The sequence below is a fragment of the Sciurus carolinensis genome, chromosome 11 (assembly GCF_902686445.1).
Source record: "Sciurus carolinensis chromosome 11, mSciCar1.2, whole genome shotgun sequence".
Classification (NCBI taxonomy): Eukaryota; Metazoa; Chordata; class Mammalia; order Rodentia; family Sciuridae; genus Sciurus; species Sciurus carolinensis.
The window spans coordinates 91,792,859-91,814,423 of record NC_062223.1 but is presented as its reverse complement, the minus strand read 5'-3'; the positions used below and the strand labels follow the sequence as shown (position 1 = coordinate 91,814,423).

The 21,565-nt window shown below is 38.2% G+C and overlaps 1 pseudogene; it reads left to right on the top strand.

Moving 5' to 3' along the window:
* Positions 1 to 9,909: 9,909 nt before the first annotated feature.
* LOC124959010 (ADP/ATP translocase 2-like) lies at positions 9,910 to 11,118 on the top strand (annotated as a pseudogene).
* Positions 11,119 to 21,565: the final 10,447 nt, after the last annotated feature.

Here is a 21,565-nt window from a genome sequence, read left to right as displayed (position 1 = left end):
CCTGCATTTGCTCTTTCATCTCATCGTTTGCTTCCCTAATCATTTTAATTATGTACATTCTGAACTCCCTTTCTGTCATTTCTTCTGCCATGCTGTCGTTGGATTTTATTGATGTAACTTCTAGATTTGTTTGGGGCATTTTCTTCCCTTGTTTTCTCATATTGTTCAGGGATCAGTGGGTCATTAAGATATTGCAGATTTCCTCTATCAACTTATAATGTTCCTGAAGATTGCTAGTATATCCCCTCTTATCCTTCAGTAGCCTGAAGTCTTGGAGGAGGTTGATAATGCAGAGCTCCACGAAGAAGCTGCCTCTCTAGGGGTGGTAACCCTCAGGTGGCGTATATTCCCTGCTAGTGGGCGGAGGTGCCTCCACTTGTTGACCAATGGTCATCGAATGGGGAACTAGACTGAGGGCTGAGGCAAGGCCTGTTTGTGCCTATGTCTCTGGCTTTACCGTCCCTGTGGGAAAACCTCCCCCGGCCGGGAAGAGTCACTCGGTGGGGACGTCTCGCTGGTCAGTTGCCCTCCTAGAGGTTCCCCTCAATCTACAACTACCACCTGGGCTGGGCTGTCTTCCTCTGCAACGATCCCAGGGGCCCGGACCTACGTCCTGGGCCTGGGAGCCTCACCCTTCGCAGGCGAGTCTCCTTAGGCTGCCTCTCCCAGAGAATCTGCCCGTCGCCCTGGAAACTTCGCTCCGCCCCTAGGCGTGTCTCTGTGCGGCTCTTCCAGCAAGAAGTCACCTAGCTCCTGGGACCCTGCTCTGCACCAATCGCCTGGCTATGCAGCCCCTCCCCTGAGCCACCACCTGGAGCCCCGTACAATAGCTCCGAGACACAGAGACCGGCCACACACCTCCTCCTCCGGACAGCCGCCCGGTTTCCGACGCAGTCACTAGGAATCCAAACAACTCACTTCGGGTCTCCTCCTCCCGCCAACCACCTGTAGCCCTAGGCAGTCACTCCAAGTCCAAGTGACCCGCCCTGTTCCTCCTCCTCCTCCTTGGGGTAGCCCCCCAGGTGTTCAGGAACGGTGGCTCCGAGACCAGGTGACTCACCACGCTCCTCCTCCAGGCAGGCCACCGGTGTTCAGGAGCGGTTGCTTTTAGTCCAATCAGCTCACCTCTCGCCTCCTCCTCTGGCAACCGCCTGTGGTTCTGATGCAGTCACTCCCAGGCTAAGCGTCCCACCGCTCTCCTCCTCCAGGCAGGCCACCAGTGTTCTGGAGCAGCTGCTCCGAGTTCAAACAGCTCTTCACGCAGCTCCTCCTTCGGCAACCGCCCGCAGCTCTGATGCAGTCACTCCCAGGTCAAGCAACACGCCGCGCTCCTCCTCCTCCTCCGGGCAACCTCCCTGCACTCAGGAGCGCTCGCTCTGGGTTCAAACAGTTTACCACGCAGCTCCTCTTCTGGCAACCGCCTGTGGTTCTGATGCAGTCACTCCCAGACCAAGCGTCCCGCCGCGCTCCTCCTCTTCCTCCGGGCAGTCCCCCGGCGCTCAGGAGCGCCCACTCTGAGTTCAAACAGCTCACCACGCAGCTCCTCCTCTGGCAACTGCCCGTGGCTCTGATGCAGTCACTCCTAGACCCAAGCGACCCGCCGGGCCTCTCCTCCTCCTCCGGGCAACCCCCCGGTGTTCGGAAGCGGTCACTCTGGGTCCAAACAGCTCGCCACGCAGCTCCTCCCCAGGCAGCCACCCGGAGCCCCAGCGGTTGCTCGAGTCCAAGCGCTATGCTGAGCCGCCTCCTCTACGATGATCCCAGTTGTCCGTGTTTACCGCTCCAGCGGGGGGAGGGGCGTCTCACCGAGCAACTCCACTTCACAAATTCCCTGCGTTCCGGGGCTACCGCCCCATCCGGGACGCCTCCCCAACAGGAGAGACTCACCCAGCAGCTTTAAGTTGGTCCCAAGTCTCTCACTATCTCCTCTTTTGAATCTTGCGTCCTGGAGCAGCGTGAAATGCAGCCGCCCTCTAGTCCGCCATCTTGGCCCCTGTGTTTCATGCATGTTTTTCATGGCTCACTAGTACATTCTTGTTTATTGCCAAATAGTATGACAATGTTTGGATTTATCACATTTTGTTTATCTACTCACACAATGAAGGCTGTCTTGGTTGCTCTCAGTGTTCATTGAATATGAATACAGGTGCTTTAAACATTTGTGTGAAAGTTTTTGTGTGGACATAATTTTTCAAATTAGCTGACTAAAGGCTTAGCAATGCAATTATTGTATGGCAAAACTGTTTATTAAGAAGTTACCAAACTTTCTTTAAAAGTGGTTGTACCCTTTTGCATTACCATCAGCAGCAAATGAGAATTTTTATGAAGTTTTGGAAGAAGAATATTTTTAAAAATTAAATCATCAAAATCTTTTTCATGCATAAAAAAGAAACATAAATAGTATTACAGATTCTCAGCCTTAAAAGCAGAGTGGAATCATAAGCAAATAAGTAAATAAATAAATATTGCAATTATTCCTGAGATTAAAATTGGGATCCCACTGAAAGCAACATTTAGAGTTAAATCAACTTATTGACTTATGTAGGAGCCTTAGTAATGACTTTCTGACTTTCCTTCTTTTTTATTTTCCTTTTTATATTTGTTTATAGAAGAATACAGAATGGGTTCCATTACAAAATTATATCTTCTGAAATAAAGCATAATCTTTCCTTCATGTTCATTCATTTTCTTATAAGCATCCCTGTCTGCCTCTATCTAGTCATCAAAATCAAAATCCCACTCATTCCCTCTCTCAATGGCTGTGATTTCTGATGCTATAGTACCTCTTTTCTGTAGCAGATCAAAGAGAAAGAAATGCCCTGTTTTCAGTGTATATTTTCTATGGACAGAATAAAACAATTACTTTTTAATTTGTGTATCAATATTTTAACTCTTTACTCTTAAGATTTACACGATTGATTGATTTGATATGTTTATGCAAAAAATTGCTAAAATACATTAAATATAGACTTGAAAATTAACAACATTGACATGTATTTGTGTTAATCCATATACATACAAATAATAGGTGGTATACATAGCCAAGAAAACATTCATATTTCTCCCATTTAGAAATGGGTAATTCCCATTATTATAGATGACATTTCTAATCTCAACAGTGGTTCAAACTCCTAAAAATAGTAGTACAAATTCATCATTCTGCTTCTCTTATTATCTGAGAGTATGATTTTAAAATAATTCATTAAACTTAAGTTGATGATAAATAAATATTGGAAAGCATTTCCAACAAAATAGTGGAAAGCTCTAAAATATAACAGAAAAAGCACTATATAGAAAAAAAAAGTTTGCTTGTTTAGTTTAGTGACAGTCTCTCAAATTGATGTGGGCTCTTTTTAATGTCAAAGAAAAGGAAAGAGGAAAACAAAGTAAAATTTAATTGTGTTGTATTAAATCTGCATTATTACTTTACCATATGGATTCTAACACAAATTAAATAGCTAGTATAATAATATTCCAAGGATAATGTCTGAAACACACATTATTTCATATAACAAAATTTACTCTTATAACAGTCTTTTGCAGTAAATGCTGTGTTCTACTTCCCAGATCCTTTGATACATAGAAGGAAAAGTCTGTTTTATTGAGGCTTAGTTTTTAAAGGAAAAATAGAAACCCTTATGAAAACATAACTTATAAAATTTTAAATTTTTTTTCAAGTTTGAGGCATAGTGCTTAAAGGCTTTACTATATTTATGTCACAAATATTTAGGTGCTAGGTGCTGGCACTATTCTATATGCTAACAAATAAAAAACTCTGTTTCATGCCATATTGGATCTGGTGCTTAAGGGCTTTTAGAGGTGAAAAAGTGACAGATGTCAGACTCCCTTATGATAAATACACATAAGGTCTTCTTCTCCCTTCTGCCTGTCAAAAACCCCGTATCATTGATACTATCTTTCCTCAGAATTAGAATATGTAAGGTCTTTTTAAAATGAATGTGTATTTGAGCTTATAATTTACATGAAAAAGAGTAAATTACTTGTAAAATTCAGTTATTACCAGCAACTAAAGCTTGAATTGTCTAGAAAGGCCCAAGGAAGAGCTATGAAATTAGGAGCTAATATTTCACATGAAAGTAAGCTAACAAAATGTAAACATTACAAAGAAGAAAAGATTAATGAAGGAAAACCTGTCTTTTAAAATTGTGTTTTTAAGGTTTTATTCATTTTGAGATAAAATTCTCAAGTTACAAGTAGAAATTATAAAAACCTGATTTATTTTTATTATTAAAAAGAAATATCAAATAGCAATTTGATTGCTTGAACCAACTAAGTGGCAAAGTCAACATTAGTATATAAAACACCTGTGTGTGAACTAGAAAAATGTGCCATCTTTGGTCTAAAGAATCATAGAAGGGCACCTCTTTCCTCATATTGACACAGTAACAAGTTGGGTCATGGGTGGATTTCAATCCCCATGTGCTCTTTCTCCAGGGACCCTTGTTAAGGGAACCATACAAAAAAGCAAACAAACCTATGCAGCAGCCCTACTTACTATTACTGGCAAACAGTTCAAAGGATGATAATCAGAAATATGCTGAGTGGTATCTAACAATGATGAAATAGCCAAATACTGGAAAATACATAACCATTCTACAAGGAAGAAAAATGTTTCTAGTTTTCTAGATAAAGAATACAATGACAGGGTGACTTTGACTAAAGAAATAAATATGTCATCCACCATATTTACTGCTCAGATATTCATTCATAAAGAAGTGGAAGATGTCATATTCCTTTATGATTAGCACATAAAAGTCCTTCTGGTTCCTGTCAAAGCCTCTAAGTGTTCAGTTATTATTAGACTCCCAGACTGAAGGAAGCACTTGAGTTAGGCTTTTTCTTTAACATTATAAATAATATGCAACCAAGCAATAATGTAACACACATGTAAGTCTAGAATATGTTGAAGGAAAGCATGATGCACTCAATATTTTGTAAGTTGCTTAAGATTCATTTTTATCTGATAGCTTAGTATTGATACTTCATGCATGCTGCATCTCATAAATAACAATGGCCAGAAAGAGGGTGTGAATAATCAGCTTATAATAACAAGTTTGGATGTGCATATGTAGATATATATGGTATTTGTATGAAAATATATTCATATATTCTATTCTATACATATGTGTATACATATACATTATGCTGTGTATATACATAACATACATCTATATAGAGATGTATATATGTATATCATATGTATGCAGATGTATATTATATGTATGGAAATGTATAGATGTATACATCTATATAATATGTATGTATACATATACATATGCATATAACTACATTTCCAATTGGTTCTAACATCTGGAAGCTACAGAGGAAGATTGAGAACCACATTTACATTTTTTTTAGAACTCTAGACCATAACTGTATTGGCTTTCCCCATGAAATGAGAATAAAAATAACCAACATCTCTCTCTGTTGTAATTTGGGTTCTCTAGAAGCAGACACTGAGATGGCATTTTAAAGCAAATTGATCTGCTCCAGCAAAGATAGCATATCTGCTACAGCAGCTAAACTTTTGACTATTGCTTTGTTGAATACATAGATTGTAGTTACTTTTCAGGATATATTTCTACAGGAGACATTCTGGTGAATTTAACATAGATAGGCTAAGGTTAATCATCCTTGCATCCTTTGAATTCTTAAGATCATAAATTTCCACCTCATTCATCCCCCTCAATAATATATTATTTTCAATTACTTATCAGACTGGGAAGACTTTCAAAGGGATCAACTTGGCCTTTCTCACTATAATATACTATAATATATTATTATTATACTATATATAAATATATTATTATAATACATATAAATATATTATAATAATATATCACTATAATATATTATAATTATATAATAATTCTCTCAGGGATGTTGCTCTAATGCAAACTATGTCATTCATAGTGTGAATAGTGGGAAGATTACTACTGAATAATTTTAATTGGGAAACTGCCCTCAGCTTCCTAGTATTCTATCCTTGATTTCATCTGCTACTGCAAGCTAAGGAAGGTTTTGCAGCTCTCCATGTGTTCTAACTCTAGAAAATTTTACTTTGACCTACTTAAAGAGTTCACTGAATTGAGTCAAAAGAAAAGACAGATGGTCCCCATTGGAAATGAAGTTTTCAGAAAGAATCCACTAGCACTACTCAAGGAAAACCCATGGCATGGCTGGTCAAATGCTCCATGGGAAATTTCTCACTTTTCAATGATTCTGTTATATATGATTGTACCCATTGCTCACTGTACCTATTTTGTCATGCAATTAACTATTGAAGTGGTCAATTAGAACAATGTGCCACAATGAAAGTAAAATAATCAAGACTTTATTCACTTACCATACAAGCCCAAGCAAAAGGGAAACAGAGGCACTGACATTTCAATGTTGAATTTTCCCCCACAAAACAGCACCAGATGTCAAGAGGATGTAGGGTATATGAGAGTGGGAGATCATCTCATTGCCAAGAAGGCCTGAAAAAAGCCTCTTATATCTTTATGGTACAAGGGCCAAATATAGGAAGAAGAGTAAAAGCTAGGAATGGAAAGGTATTTACTCAAAGTTCAGAAAATACCTATGCCAAAGCATCTTTGGCAACCCTCCCATAAGGAGTCTTGCTGGAAATACCTTGGTTCAAATACAGATATGAGTTTGAGCATTGAGTTCTTGTGTGCACCACCACCACTTCTAGAGAGGCAAGTGCAGCTTTCTCCAGAGGCAAAGCTTTATAATACCCTTGAAATAGGCCTGAAAAATTGCACACAGGATTTTTAACTGGAATTAGATTCCTCAAGATATTCTAACTCTGAATCCAGAAGGATGAACTTTTTCAGTAGGGTAGCAAAGTATTTGAAAGCATCCTCACAGAAATTCTATCCCAAATATTAGGGTAATAGGTTTTGCTCGCCAGGCCCTTCAACTTGACATAAGAAATCTATAGTTAGGCACTTAACTGTCCTTTAAGAATATCCATTCTGCTAAGTCCTAGGAATGGTCCTTGGCTTTCTCCACCCCATTGCTAATGGAAATGAGTGTTTCATTGATAAAACCAGAAAGACATTTTGATTGTCAATAGCATGTTACTCAAGTCAGCTCTTATCATCATCTTCTCAAATACATCAATAATACAATAACATGATTGCCATTATCTCTCTAGCTACCATTTCCTCCATACCTCTCAACAGCCTAATGCATTACACTCACAGTACATTTCCTTCCACTGGCACTTCATCACAATTCACCACTATAAGAATCAGAGTGTCATATTGTGCGGAGGGCTCTCTATGTTGTACCTACTGACTGATGGGCTTGTCACTTGCCAAAAAGGTGGGGCTTGATCCTATTCCCAAATCCCTCCTAATTATCTGCTTACTTGGGCCACTTTTGTTATCAACTATAATAAGATTGTTTCTTTATAAGAAGATGCAGGGTTGGAGTTTGGGATGTAAGGTATTCAATAGGGGTCAATACCTGTAATAGGAAGGGAAAAGAAGTCATATTTGGCAGAAGAAGAACTCAGGCTGTGATGCAACTGCCTCAGATTCCAAAGGCAGTTCTGCAGCTGAAACAGACCATGAAGTTGCGGACAAATGAAGAGCTGATGGCACTCTCATGGCTGGGCAGCACCCCCTTCTCCCTACAGGTTAATTCTTTGAAAAGAGGTCCAACAGATACATATGATGCCAAGAGAATATATCACCTTGGTCTTTCACAGGAGACAATGTACATCAGATATGGAATCAGACAGACCCACATATCAGCAATGCCTTTTGAAGTGATGTGACTTTTAGCAAGTCACTCAACTTCTAAAACTGTTTTCTCATATACAAAATGCAGATTTAGTAGCTAAGATACAGGGAAGTAATAATGTAATAAAAGTTCAAGATTAAACATTCTGTTAATTCCTTTTCCCATGCGCCTTTATTTATTCACTTCTCTCATATATATTTGTTAGTTTTGTTTTTGTATGGATTTGTTTTCAATTCTATTATTACAACCTTAATATTGTCCCAGGAATGTGCTTTATAAACTCCAAGCTTCATAAAAGTGTCGATCTATTTCTGTTTGGTTTTGTGCAGAAGTTATATGATAGTATAGAAAAAGTGAAGAAAACAAGGTGGCAAAGATATATTGTTTCGTTTACTTAGAGTCAGTGTGTCCACTTCTACAAATGTAAGATAAATAAATCTCTGATCTTGGATCACAATAAAATCTTGGGAAATATATGCTTTAAATAATTCTTAAAGCACTATACAAATAGAAAAACATCACTGTTATCATAATTTTGATAACCTCCTAAACGGGTTCCTCAGTATTCTGTCTTATTCAACACACAGCGGATAAATACATTTTCTACAAACAGAACTCAAGTTGTACTATATCCCTTTTCAAAATTCATTAGGAGGATCTTTATGCTGATCAAATAAAGGTCATACTTCTTAGTCTGGCATTTAGAACTCTCCTACTTATAAAGATTTACAATAATTTTTCATGCATATGATAAATGCTCCTGGTAAACTGTACAACTTTTTAAAAATAATAATCAAATTAGAGAAGTGATATGTGTTTTTGTAACAGAAATATACAACAGCACAAAAATTTACAACAGCTAATCTAATCATTTCCCTAATCCCTAATTATCCAATCACATAAAATGATCAGTATTAATGACCTTGCGATTATTCTATCTCACTAATCTTTTTTGTAAGAGAAGTGTATATCCAAATATGTAAGAATTCAGCATCTTTGCATTTTGTCTTTTTATCCCAAGACAAATTATTTAGATAAAATTCATTGGAACTTGGATGTATCACTTTTTGGAATATCAATGACAGCTCTACTATTTATAAAAAGCTTGTATATCATTAATCCTGCCTCTACAACAAGAAACAGTGATGAAAAATAAAAATAAATGACTTTGGAGGTTTCAAGGCACTCCAAAATTTAAAGAGACAGGTGTACCCAAAGACATAGCCTACCTATGATCTGCTTATCTGGAACAAAAGCTGCTGGATCTATCAAGTGGTAGGGATGTCTAAAGAGTAAATTTGATATAATAATGGACTCTGAGTGGGTCTCAGTCTTAGAAATGCTCATCTAAGTTCACTGACTTTCTTTTAAGAGATCCACTATGTTCTCAAGATGAGAATTAGAAAAATCTTTTCAGAAATTTTGGTCTAAATTTAAGAGAACAACCAGAAAAGGAAAAAAAAAAAAAAATGAAGGGAAAATAAAATCTTTTATTTTTCTTCATAATTGTTGTGAAATACAATTCCTTGCTTAAAGTGATGAATGTAGAGCCAGCTCAGTGGTCCAGGCTTGTGATCTCATTGGCTCAGGAGGCTGAGGCAGGCCAGCCTTAGTGCCCAGCAGGTCCAAAATGGCTGTAGTTAGGCTCCCTCACCAAAACTGCCAGTGGACTGTTTTCAGTGTGTAGTCAAGGTCATAAACACCCTGATTCAGCATGTGTACTCAAATCCATAACATTTCCTTGTGGGCGTGTGCTCACTGATATAACCTGTTGGCAGTGTGCCACTTTTGTCTGGCTTGGATATTAAAAAGCCCTGTGGAATTGACTTGGAGGTAAAATGGGAACAGTTTGCAGAGCAAAATGGGACTGGCTAGAGGCTAAATGGTAATGGCTGGGGGCTGAAGCTGGAAATGGGGACTGGTTACAGATTATTGCCACCTCTGCATAAAGCATGTCTACTCTCCCAACTGCATCTTGTATCTTCTGCCTTCTGAGATCCCAAATCTGTTTCCTGGGTCTGAACCTTTGTCTGACACTTAGCACCTAACATACATAATTTAAGTAGATCAATTTCTGAAGGTTAGTTTTGCTGTGTATAAGATTCTTGGTTAGCCCAGAGCCCAGGAGTCAAAGCCGGTTCCTAAACCAATTCTGTGCCCCAGTCGCCCGCCTCCTCCTCTTCCAACATGACAGATGCCGCTGTGTCCTTCGCCAAGGACTTCCTGGCTGGTGGAGTGGCCGCGGGCATCTCCAAGACTGCGGTAGCGCCCATCGAGCGGGTCAAACTGCTGCTGCAGGTACAGCATGCCAGCAACCAAATCACCGCAGATAAGCAATACAAGGGCATTATAGCCTGCGTGGTTCGTATCCCCAAGGAGCAGGGGGTCCTGTCCTTCTGGCGTGGTAACCTGGCCAACGTCATCAGATACTTCCCCACCCAGGCTCTCAACTTTGCCTTCAAAGATAAATACAAGCAGATCTTCCTGGGCGGTGTGGACAAGAGGACCCAGTTTTGGCGCTACTTTGCAGGGAACCTGGCATCAGGTGGTGCCGCAGGGGCCACATCCTTGTGTTTTGTGTATCCTCTTGATTTTGCCCGAACCCGTCTAGCAGCTGATGTGGGAAAAGCCGGAGCGGAAAGGGAATTCAAAGGCCTTGGTGACTGCCTGGTTAAGATCTACAAATCTGATGGGCTTAAGGGCCTGTAGCAAGGCTTTAATGTGTCTGTGCAGGGTATTATCATCTACCGAGCTGCCTACTTTGGTATCTATGACACTGCGAAGGAATGCTTCCAGATCCCAAGAATACTCACATCTTTATCAGCTGGATGATTGCACAGTCTGTTACTGCTGTTGCTGGGTTGACTTCTTATCCGTTTGATACCGTTCGCCACCGCACGATGATGCAGTCAGGGCGCAAAGGAACTGACATCATGTACACAGGCACGATTGACTGCTGGAGGAAGATTGCTCGCGATGAAGGAGGCAAAGCTTTTTTCAAGGGTGCAGGGTCCAATGTTCTCAGAGGCATGGGTGGTGCTTTTGTACTTGTCTTGTACGATGAAATCAAGAAGTTCACATAAGTTATTTCCTAGGTTTTTCCCCGCCTGTGAACAGGCATGTTGTATTATATAACATATCTTGAGCATTCTGGACAGACTCTTGGCTGTTTATCAATGGCAACTATTTACTGGTTGAAAATGGGAAGCAATAATATTCATCTGGCCAGTTTTCTCTTAAAGCCATTTCCATGATGATGATAACAATAATGATGGTACTCAATTATATTTTTTATTTCAGTCACTCCTGATAAATAACAAATTTGAAGAAATAAAAGAATCTTAAAAAAAAAAAAAAAAAGATTCTTGGTTAGCATCCATTTTCTTTCAGAACTTGAAATATATTGTTCTAGGCCCTTCTAGCTTTTAGGGTCTGGGATGAGAAGTCTGCCAATATTTGTATTGGTTTCCTCTTACATGTAATCTAGTGCTTTTCTCTCACAGGCTTTAAAATTCTGTCTTTATTTTTCTATGTGAGGTATTTTCATTAATGTGCCTTGGTGTGAATCTGTTGTAATTTTATACATTTGGTGTTCTGTAAGTCTCTTGTATTTGATTTTTTATTTCATTCTTCAGGTTTGGGAAATTTTCTGATATTATTTCATTAACAGGCTGTTCATTCCTTTGGTTTGTTTCTCTGTGCCTTCCTCAATCCCACTAATTCTTAAATTTGCTCTTTTCATATCCCATAATTCTTGGAGGTTCTTTTCATGATTTTTTACCATCTTTTCAGTTTTGTCAACTTTATTTTCAAGATTAAATGTTTTGTCTTCATTGTCTGAGATTCTGTCTTCCACAAGATCTGTTCTGTTGGTAATAGTTTCTATTGAGTTTTTAATTTGGTTTATTGTTTCTTTCATTTTAAGTATTTTTTTTTTCAGAATCTCTATCTCTTTATTGAAGTGCTCTTTTGCTTCCTGCATTTGCTCTTTTAACTGTTCATTGGAGTAATCATGCATTGCCTACCTTTGCTCTCTTATCTCATCTTTTGCTTCATGGTTTGTTTTAATTATGTAGATTCTAAACTCCTTTTCTGTCATTCATATTGCCATTTGTCATTGGATTCTATCAAAATAGCATCTTGATTTGTTAGGGACACTTTGTTCACTTGTTTTTTCATATTATTTCTGTTTATTCCCCTCTAGCAGTGAAGATCTGAGGTACTGTAGCTTCCCCCCCTGTAGACTTATTGTGACCATGCAGGGTTTAAACACCTCTCCACAAAAGGAAGATCAATATCAGTACCACCCCACACAAACTATATGCAACCCTACATCATGTAGCCCCTACAAAGATGTTAACAGTATTGCAACAAACAGATAGGATGAGTTCAATTATTATCTACAGTATAGCTATAGGTTTGCAATGAGCTCTACAACTTCTACTGGTAGATGAAGAAGATAGGGAGGGGTGTAGGATGTAACTGCTAATGGAATAAGAAGTGAGTAAATAGAGGTACCTGATCAAGGGAAGAGTGAGAGTGGGATCAACAGTGGTTTGTCTTTAGCATGAGAAAAGGAAGAAAGAGACTTCAAGGGAATTGGTTTAAAAAAAAAAAGAAAGAAAAATACAGTGAGGGAAAAAAAGAAGAAATTAAAAATTAAAAATTAAAAGAAAAAATCTATGGTTCACAGTCATCCACCACTCAAACCTCCCAGTCCTCAGTATCTTGATGTGCGTGGGGTACCTGCCAAAGGGCCTCTAGTCTCCTGTAGGTGTCTCAGGATGGGAGCTGCTGCACCAAGAAATGGTGACCACGCCCTCAGGGATAATCCAAAATGTCTGCACCAGCCTCCCAACACTCTGGGGTGACGCAACACAGGTGCTGAATCTGTGTGGCATGGGCACTGAGGTCTGGAAGCAGTTGGGGGCAGGTGGGTGTAGTCTCCAGGGTCCAGAAGTGATGGACACTAGCTAGTTCATCACATCAATAGACTTAATTTAAGAATAACAGATGCTGAGAAAGCATTTGATAAAATACAGCACCCCTCCATGCTTAAAACACTAGAAAAACCAGGGATAGTAGGAACATACCTCAACATTGTTAAGGCTATCTATGCTAAGCCTGTGGCCAACATCATTCTGAATGGAGAAAAACTGAAATCTTTCCCTCTAAAAACTGGAAAAAGATAGGGATGCCCTCTTTCACCACTTCTGTTCAACATTCAATTGTTAACATGTATTTTGAATTACTTATCAATACTCCTAGCTCAAGAGGTTCTTATTCTTTCCATGTGACAGAATTCAGAGGTCTGTGAATTTGGATAAAAAGAAAATCACATCTTTATTTTACTGACCTCTAACTATAATTTAACATATCCTTCAACTATGGATGTATAAGACATAGTTACTAACAATAGTATCTGTAAAACTTTGTCATCAACAAAAATTATAAACATTTCCATTTATTTAAATAAAAAGCTAATGTGACCGAAAGCCAGAAATCAATGAGATCAAAGTACCCATTAGTTCTCTACAGTCAGTAAGCATTTCCCTAGCAATTTTATGTGTATGTTGTGTGTATACACAATTGCATAAAATGATATGGTTTGAAACAAATGCATTTATATAATTCAACCTGAATTTCTTCAGTAGAGTACTTTCATTTCAATTATTTTGTTTCCATACACTTCTTATTTCTACCTGTGGTACCTTTCCCCATTTTATCCTCCAAGCTATGTAAATCTGTTGGTGTAATATCTTCTGTAGTTATTTCGAATGGAGGTCACGCTGAGGGTGAGGACAGTGATGTCACCCAATGAACACAGACATCAGAGACCAGGCTCAGAAGGCACAGATCTAATTTTACTTATGATTGCACAAGACATATATAGGCACATTATCCAATCAGGTTAAGACACTTGTTAAAACATAACAGAACCAATCTATAGTAATCTCTACTTCGTAAATAAACCAAGTATCCCTAAGTGATTCTGTCTTGCAACAAGTCTGAGACAAAGGACTAGGGGAAAGGCAAGGCTCCAGCACACAATATGAGGTGAGGCGGTAGGGGCCAGCAAACTCACATCACAGCTTTCTGTGATGCCTGTTGAGCAAGGCTTTCCCTCAGCTTGTAGCTCAGCCTCAATAACTGCAAAGACCTACAATCCATGGCGAGTCTTTAACATTTCCTCAGTTTCTCCATCCAGACTCTTAGATTTATTTAAACCATGGTGTCAGCAACTGCTGTCAAATAAGCTTGAGGAATGTTCCCTACAATCTTTCTGTACTTTTCTCTATGTGCTTATATCTATATAAAATACAGATTCATTTATCTATGCACAGAAATATTTATTCATGTGTATATAATTATACCTGCATTTTCTTTACTGAAAATTATCAAAATTTTCTGTTTTTCGTGTCTCCCTCCATGATATTTTGAAATTTTTTTCATTATGTAAATGTGGAAAAATTATTTTGTGCACAACTTATTCAATTATTTATTTATAAATGATGATCAATTTTGTTTCTAGTTTTTTGTCCCCTGAAGCAATGACTGTATGAAAACATAATCTTATGTGCTATTTTTAGGGCAATTCCTATAAATGGAGTTGAAGAGATTTATAAATTTTTAAAAATGTTTCTGATTTGCTTTGTGGGAAATCAGTAAAGGAAGAAAAGTATTCCACCAATGATAAATGATAGAAATTCTTCACACATGTTTGTTAACAATAAGTTTTAGAGTATACTTTAATTCTGGTACTTATAGAATTAAATAATATTTCATTTGTGCTTGATATTTGGTTTTCTGATGAGTGAGTTTGATCACCTTTTACAATATTTACTAACCACATAGAATAACTTATATCCTTTGACTAAATTTTGCTGTTTAAAAACAGATACTATTTTCTTCTAAATAAAGTTATTTCAGAATCTGTATTGTTTCCATACTAAAGCCAAATTCATTAATTACTTCAGTTTAATTAATTACTTCCATAATTTTCTTGCCTTCTTCTATATTTAATGCTACATGGTTTTTCTATTATTGTAAACAAATGGGATACATATTGTTTCTCTATTTGTACATGGAGTCAAGGCATACCATTTGTGTAATCATACATTTACATAGGGTAATGTTGTTTGATTCATTCTGTTATTTTTTCCCTTCCCCCTCACCCCTCCCACTCCTCTTTTCCCTCTATACAGTCCTTCCTTCCTCTATGCTTACCACTGTCCTTATCCCTAACCCTAAACCTAACCCTAACCTTAACGCTAACCCCTCCCACCCCCCATTATATGTCCTTATCCACTTATCAGCGAGATCATTCGTCCTTTAGTTTTTTGAGATTGGCTTATCTCACTTAGCATGATATTCTCCAATTTCATCCATTTGCCTGCAAATGCCATAATTTTATCATTCTTTATGACTGAGTAATATTCCATTGTATATATATACCACAGTTTCTTTATCCATTCATAAATTGAAGGACATCTAGGTTGGTTCCACAATCTGGCTATTGTGAACTGAGAAGCTATGAACATTGATGTCGCTGTATCTCTGTAGTATGCTGATTTTAAGTCCTTTGGGTATAGGCCAAGGAGTGGGATAGCTGGGTTAAATGGTGGATCCATTCCAAGTTTTCTAAGGAGTCTCCATACTGCTTTCCAGAGTGGCTGCACTAATTTGCAGCCCACCAGAAATCTATGAGTGTACCATTCTCCCCACATCCTCGCCAACACCTTTTGTTGCTTGTATTCTTGATAATCGCCATTCTAATTGGGGTGAGATGGAATCTTAGGGTGATTTTGATTTGCATTTCTCTTATTACTAGAGATGTTGAACATTTTTCCATATGTTTGTTCATTGCTTGTAGATCTTCTTCTGTGAAGTGTCTGTTCATTTCCTTAGCCCATTTGTCGATTGGATTATTTGCATTCTTGGTGTAGAGTTTTTTGAGTTCTTTATAGATTCTGAAAATTAGCACTCTATCTGAAGTATGAGTGGCAAAGATATTCTCCCACTCTGTAGGCTCTCTCTTCACATTACTGATAGTTTCCTTTGCTGAGAGAAAGCGATTTAGTTTGAATCTATCCCAGTTGTTGATTCTTCTTTTCTTTCTTGTGCTGCGGGAGTCCTGTTAAGGAAGTCTGATCCTAAGACAACAAGTTGAAGATTTGGACCTACTTTTTCTTCTACAAGATGCAGGGTCTCTGGTCTGATTCCGAGGTCCTTGATCCATTTTGAGTTGAGTTTTGTGTAGGGTGAGAGATAGGGGTTTAATTTCATTCTGTTGCATATGGATTTCCAGTTTTCCCAGAACCATTTGTTGAAGAGGCTATCTTTTCTCCATTGCATATTTTTGGAACCTTTGACTAGTATGAGAAAATTGTATTTATTTGGGTTTGTGTCCATGTCCTCTATTCTGTACCATTGATCTACCTGTCTATTTTGCTATCAATACCATACCGTTTTTGTTACTATTGCTTTGTAATAGAGTTGAAGATCTGGTATTGCGATAACCCCTGCTTTGCTCTTTCTACTGAGGATTGCTTTACCTATTCTGGGTTTTTTATTCTTCCAGATGAATTTCATAAATGTTTTCTCTATTTCTGTAAGGTACATCATTGGGATTTTAATTGGAATTGCATTGAATCTGTATAGAACTTTAGGTAGTATGGCCATTTTGACAATATTAATTCTTCCTATCCAAGAACATGGGAGATCTTTCCATCTTCTAAGGTTTTCTTTAATTTCTTTCTTTAGTGTTCTGTAGTTCTCATTGTAGAGGTCTTTCACCTCTTTTGTTAGGTTGATTCTCAAGTATTTTATTTTTTTCAATGCTATTGTGAATGGGGTAGTTTTCCTAATTTCTCTTTCTGAAGATTCATCACTTATGTATAAAAATGCATTGGATTTATGAGCACTGATCTTGTAACCTGCTACTTTACTGAATTCATTTATGAGTTCTAAAAGTTTTCTGGTGGAATTTCCAGGTTTCTCTAAATATATAATCATGTCATCAGCAAACAGGGATAGTTTGAGTCCTTCTTTTCCAATTCGTATCCCTTTAATTTCTTTGGTTTGTCTAATTGCTCTGGCTAGTCTCAAGGACGATGTTGAATAGAAGTGGTGAAAGAGGGCATCCCTGCCTTGTTCCAGTTTTTAGGGAGAACACTTTCAGGTTTTCACCATTTAGAATGATTTTGGCCATGGCCTTTACAATGTTAAGGAATGTTCCCACTACCCCAATTTTTTCTAGTGTTTTGAGCATGAAGAGATGCTGTATTTTATAGAATGTTTTTTTCTGCATCTATTGAAATAATCATGTGATTCTTAACTTTAAGTCTGTTGATGTGGTGAATGACATTTATTGATTTCTGGATGTTGAACCAACCTTGCATCACTGGGATAAAACCCACTTGATGATGGTGCACTATCTTTTTAATATATTTTTGTATGCGATTTGCTAAAATTTGTTGAGAATTTTTGTGTCAATGTTCATTAAGGATATTCGTCTGAAATTTTCTTTCCTCGATGTGTCTCTGTCTGGTTTAGGTATCACGGTGATATTGGCTTCATAGAATGAGTTTGGGAGGGTTCCCTCCTCTTCTATTTCATGGAATACTTTGAGAAGTATTGGAATGAGCTTTTTTAAAGGTTTTGTAGAACTCGGCTGAGATCCCATCTGGTCCCGGACTTTTCTTTGTTGGTAGGCTTTTTATTACCTCTTCTATTTCATTGCTTGAAATTGATTTATTTAAGTTGTTCATGTCCTCCTCATTCAGTTTAGGTAATTCATAAGTCTCTAGAAACTTGTTGATGTCTTCGAGGTTTTCTGTTTTGTTGGAGTGTAGATTTTCAAATTAGCTTCTTGATATGTTTTGTATTTCACTCGTGTCTGTTGTGATATTGCCTTGTTCATTCCGAATTTTAGTAATTTGAGTTTTCTCCCTCTTTCTCTTTGTTAGTGTGGTTAAGAGCTTATCAATTTTGTTTATTTTTTCAAAGAAACAACTATTTATTTTGTTAATTTATCCAATTGTTTCTTCTGTTTCACTTTCATTGATTTCGGCTCTGATTTTAACTATTTCCTGTCTTCTACTACTTTTGGTGTTGGTCTGCTCTTCTTTTTCTAGGGCTTTGAGCTGTAGTGTTAAGTCGTTTATTTGTTGATTTCTACTTCTTTTGTTGAATGCGCCCCATGAAATAAATCTTCCTCTATGTACTGCTTTCATAGTGTCCCAGAGATTTTGATATGATGTGTCTGTGTTCTCGTTTACTTCTAAAAATTTTTTTATTTCCCTCCTGATGTCTTGTTATCCATTCATCATATAATAGTGTATTATTTAATCTCCAGGTATTGGAGAAGTTTCTGTTTTTTATTCTGTCATTTATTTCCAATTTCAATCCATTATGATTTGATAGAGTACAAGGTAGTATATCTATCTTCTTGTATTTGCTAATAGTAGCTTTGTGGCATAAAATATGGTCTATTTTAGAGAAGGATCCATGTGCTGCTGAGAAGAAAGCGTATTCGTTCTTTGTTGGATGGCATATTCTGTAAATGTTCGTTAAGTCTAAATTGTTGATTGTGTTATTGAGATCTATGGTTTCTTTATTCAATTTTTATTTGGAGGATCTATGCAGAGGTGAGAGAGGTGTGTTACAATCGCCTAGTTTTATTGTGTTGTGGTCTATTTGATTTGTGGAATTGAGAAGGATTTGTTTGACGTACATGGATGAGCCAATGTTCGGGGCATAGATATTTTTGATTGTTATGTCTTGCTGATTTATGCTTCCCTTAAGCAGTATGTAATGTCCTTCTTTATCCCTTCTGACTAGTTTTGGCTTGAAGTTCACATTATCTGAAATGAGGATGGATACTCCAGCTTTTTTGCTGTGTCCGTGTGCATGGTATGTTTTTTCCCATCCTTTCACCTTTAGTCTATGGGTATCTCTTTCTATGAGTCTCTTGCAGGCAGCATATTGTTGGATTTTTCTTTTTAATCCAATCTGCCAGTGTATGTCTTTTGATTGATGAGTTCAGGCCATTAACATTCAGGGTTATTATTGTGATATGATTTGTATTCCCAGTCATTTGACTCATTTTTGTTTTTTGACATGATTTGGTTTCTCCTTTTTTTGTCTATTCCTTTAGGCTAGTTCCTTCCGTTGCTGATTTGCATCATTGTTTTTCATCTCTTCCTCATGGAATATTTTGCTGAGAATGTTCTGTAATGGTGGTTTTCTTTTTGTAAATTCCTTTAGCTTTTGTTTTTCATGGAAGGATCTTATTTCGTTGTCAAATCTGAAAGTAAGTTTTGCTGGTATAAGATTCTTGGATGGCATCCATTTTCTTTCAGGGCTTGGTAAATATTGTTCCAGGCCCTTCTAGCTTTTAGGGTCTGGATTGATAAATCTGCTGATATTCTTATTGGTTTCCCCCTGAATGTAATTTGATTGTTTTCTCTTGCGGCCTTTAAAATTCTGTCTTTATTTTGTATGTTAGGTATTTTCATAATAATGTGCCTTGGCGTGGGTCTGTTGTAATTTTGTATATTTGGAGTCCTATAAGCCTCTTATACTTGGTTTTCCATTTCATTCTTCAGATTTGGGAAATTTTCTGATATTATTTCATTGAATAGATTGTTCATTCCTTTGGTTTGTTTCTCTAAGCCTTCCTCAATCCCAATAATTCTCAAATGTGGCCTTTTCATGATATCCCATAATTCTTGTAGATTCTGTTCATGATTTCTTACCATCTTCTCTGTTTGGTCAACTTTGTTTTGAAGATTAAATATTTTTTCTTCAATGTCTGAGGTTCTGTCTTCCAGGTGTTCTATCCTATTGGTTATGCTTTCTATGGAGTTTTTAACTTGGTTTATTGTTTCCTTCATTTCAAGGATTTCTGTTTTTTTTTTTTTTTTTTTTTTTTCAATATCTCTAACTCTTTATTGAAATGATCTCTTGCTTCCCGTATTTGCTCTTTTAACTGTTGATTGGTGCGATTATTCAATGCCTGCATTTGCTCTTTCATCTCATCATTCAATGCCTGCATTTGCTCTTTCATCTCATCGTTTGCTTCCCTGATTGTTTTAATTACGTACATTCTGAACTCCCTTTCTGACATTTCTTCTGCTGTGCTGTCATTGGGTTTTATTGATGTAGTATCTAGGTTTGTTTGGGACATTTTCTTCCCTTGTTTTCTCATATTGGTCAGCTGTCAGTGGGACTCTGAGATATTGCAGAATTCCTCTATTGGCTTATAGTGTCCCTGTAGATTTCCAGTGTATCACCTCCCAGCCTTCAGTAGCCTCAAGTCTTGGAGGAGCTTGAAAATGCAGTGCTTCCGAAGGAAGCTGCTCCTAGCCTGCTACTAGTTCCAGGGCTTGGAGCTGGCTCTATGTGGAAATGCTCTCACTGGGGGGCCTGCTCCAAGAAGCTGGCCCTGTGGGAGGAGCCCACCACCGGAGTGAGCAGGGCTGCCTGGGGAAGACTCTAACTGCCCTGCCCTGCTCTGATAAGCCACCCCATCCGTGCCTGCCGCCCAGGCCGAGCTTCACCCGGTGGGGGAGACTCACCCCATGGCTCTATTTTAGTCTGAGTCTCTCAATGCCTCCCCTTCTTGAATCCTGGGTTCTGGAGCGACTAGAGATGTAGTCACCCTCTATTCTGCCATCTTGGATCATCCCGTGGAAAAAGTCTGCAGCCAAAGGGGGCAGGGCCGCCTGGAGAAGTCTCTGGCTGTCCTTCCCTCGTCCCAGAGGCTGCCTGCGGGTCAGAGCTCTCCATTGGCTCGGGGACTTGTGGCTGGCTACGTGTAGAAAGGCTCTCACTGGGCTGTCTGCTCCAAGAAGCTAGCCTTGAAATGTGCCTCCCGCCAGAGGGAGCCGGGCTGCTTGGGGAAGTCCCTGGTTGCCCTGTCCTGGTCCCTGAAGCTGCCTGCGGTCAGAGCTCGCTGTGCTGGCTCCGGGACTTGGAGCTGGTTCTGTGCAGAAAGGCTCTCACTGGGGGGCCTGCTCTGAGAAGCTGGAGAAGCTGGCCATGTGGGAGGAGCCCACTGCCGGAGTGTGCAGGGCTGCCTGGGGAAGACTCTAGCTGCCCTGCCCTACTCTGATAAGCCACCACTATCTGGGCCTGCTGCCCAGGCCGAGCTTCACCCGGTGGGGGAGACTCACCCTGTGGCTCTATTTTAGTCCAAGTCTCTCAATGCCTCCACTTCTTGAATCCTGGGTTCTGGAGCAACTGGAGATGCAGTCAACCTCTAGTCCGCCATCTTGGATTGTCTTAATGCCTACATGTTAACTTCATAAAGTTATCTACTGTTTCAAAAATTTTATTAAAATTAAAATTACAATTACATGAAATTTCTAACAAGTCTAGGAGATCTCTCTCCCATGATATTAAAATTTTCCTTTCAGGTCTGTCATAAGGTTATACATGGGATTTATTTTATTGAGTAATATTTTATAACTTTCTTCATATTGTTCCAGATTTCCTCTGTTAAATTGATTTCTAAGAACTTTATAAGATTTCTGTTTATATGAGGAATATTTTTCTAATTTCTTTCCAACCTATTTATTGTTAGAATAGATTAAAGTTGTTATTTTATCATTTGTGCTTTATACAATGACTTTTGCCAATGTATTTTATGTTAAGTAATATTATTCCCAGAATGTCATTTTCTTGTTACATAGTCACCCAATCAACAAAAATATGTAATTTCTTATTTAATTTTTTCAAAATTTATTATGATTATTTAATTATATTTCTTATTGAATATTTTACA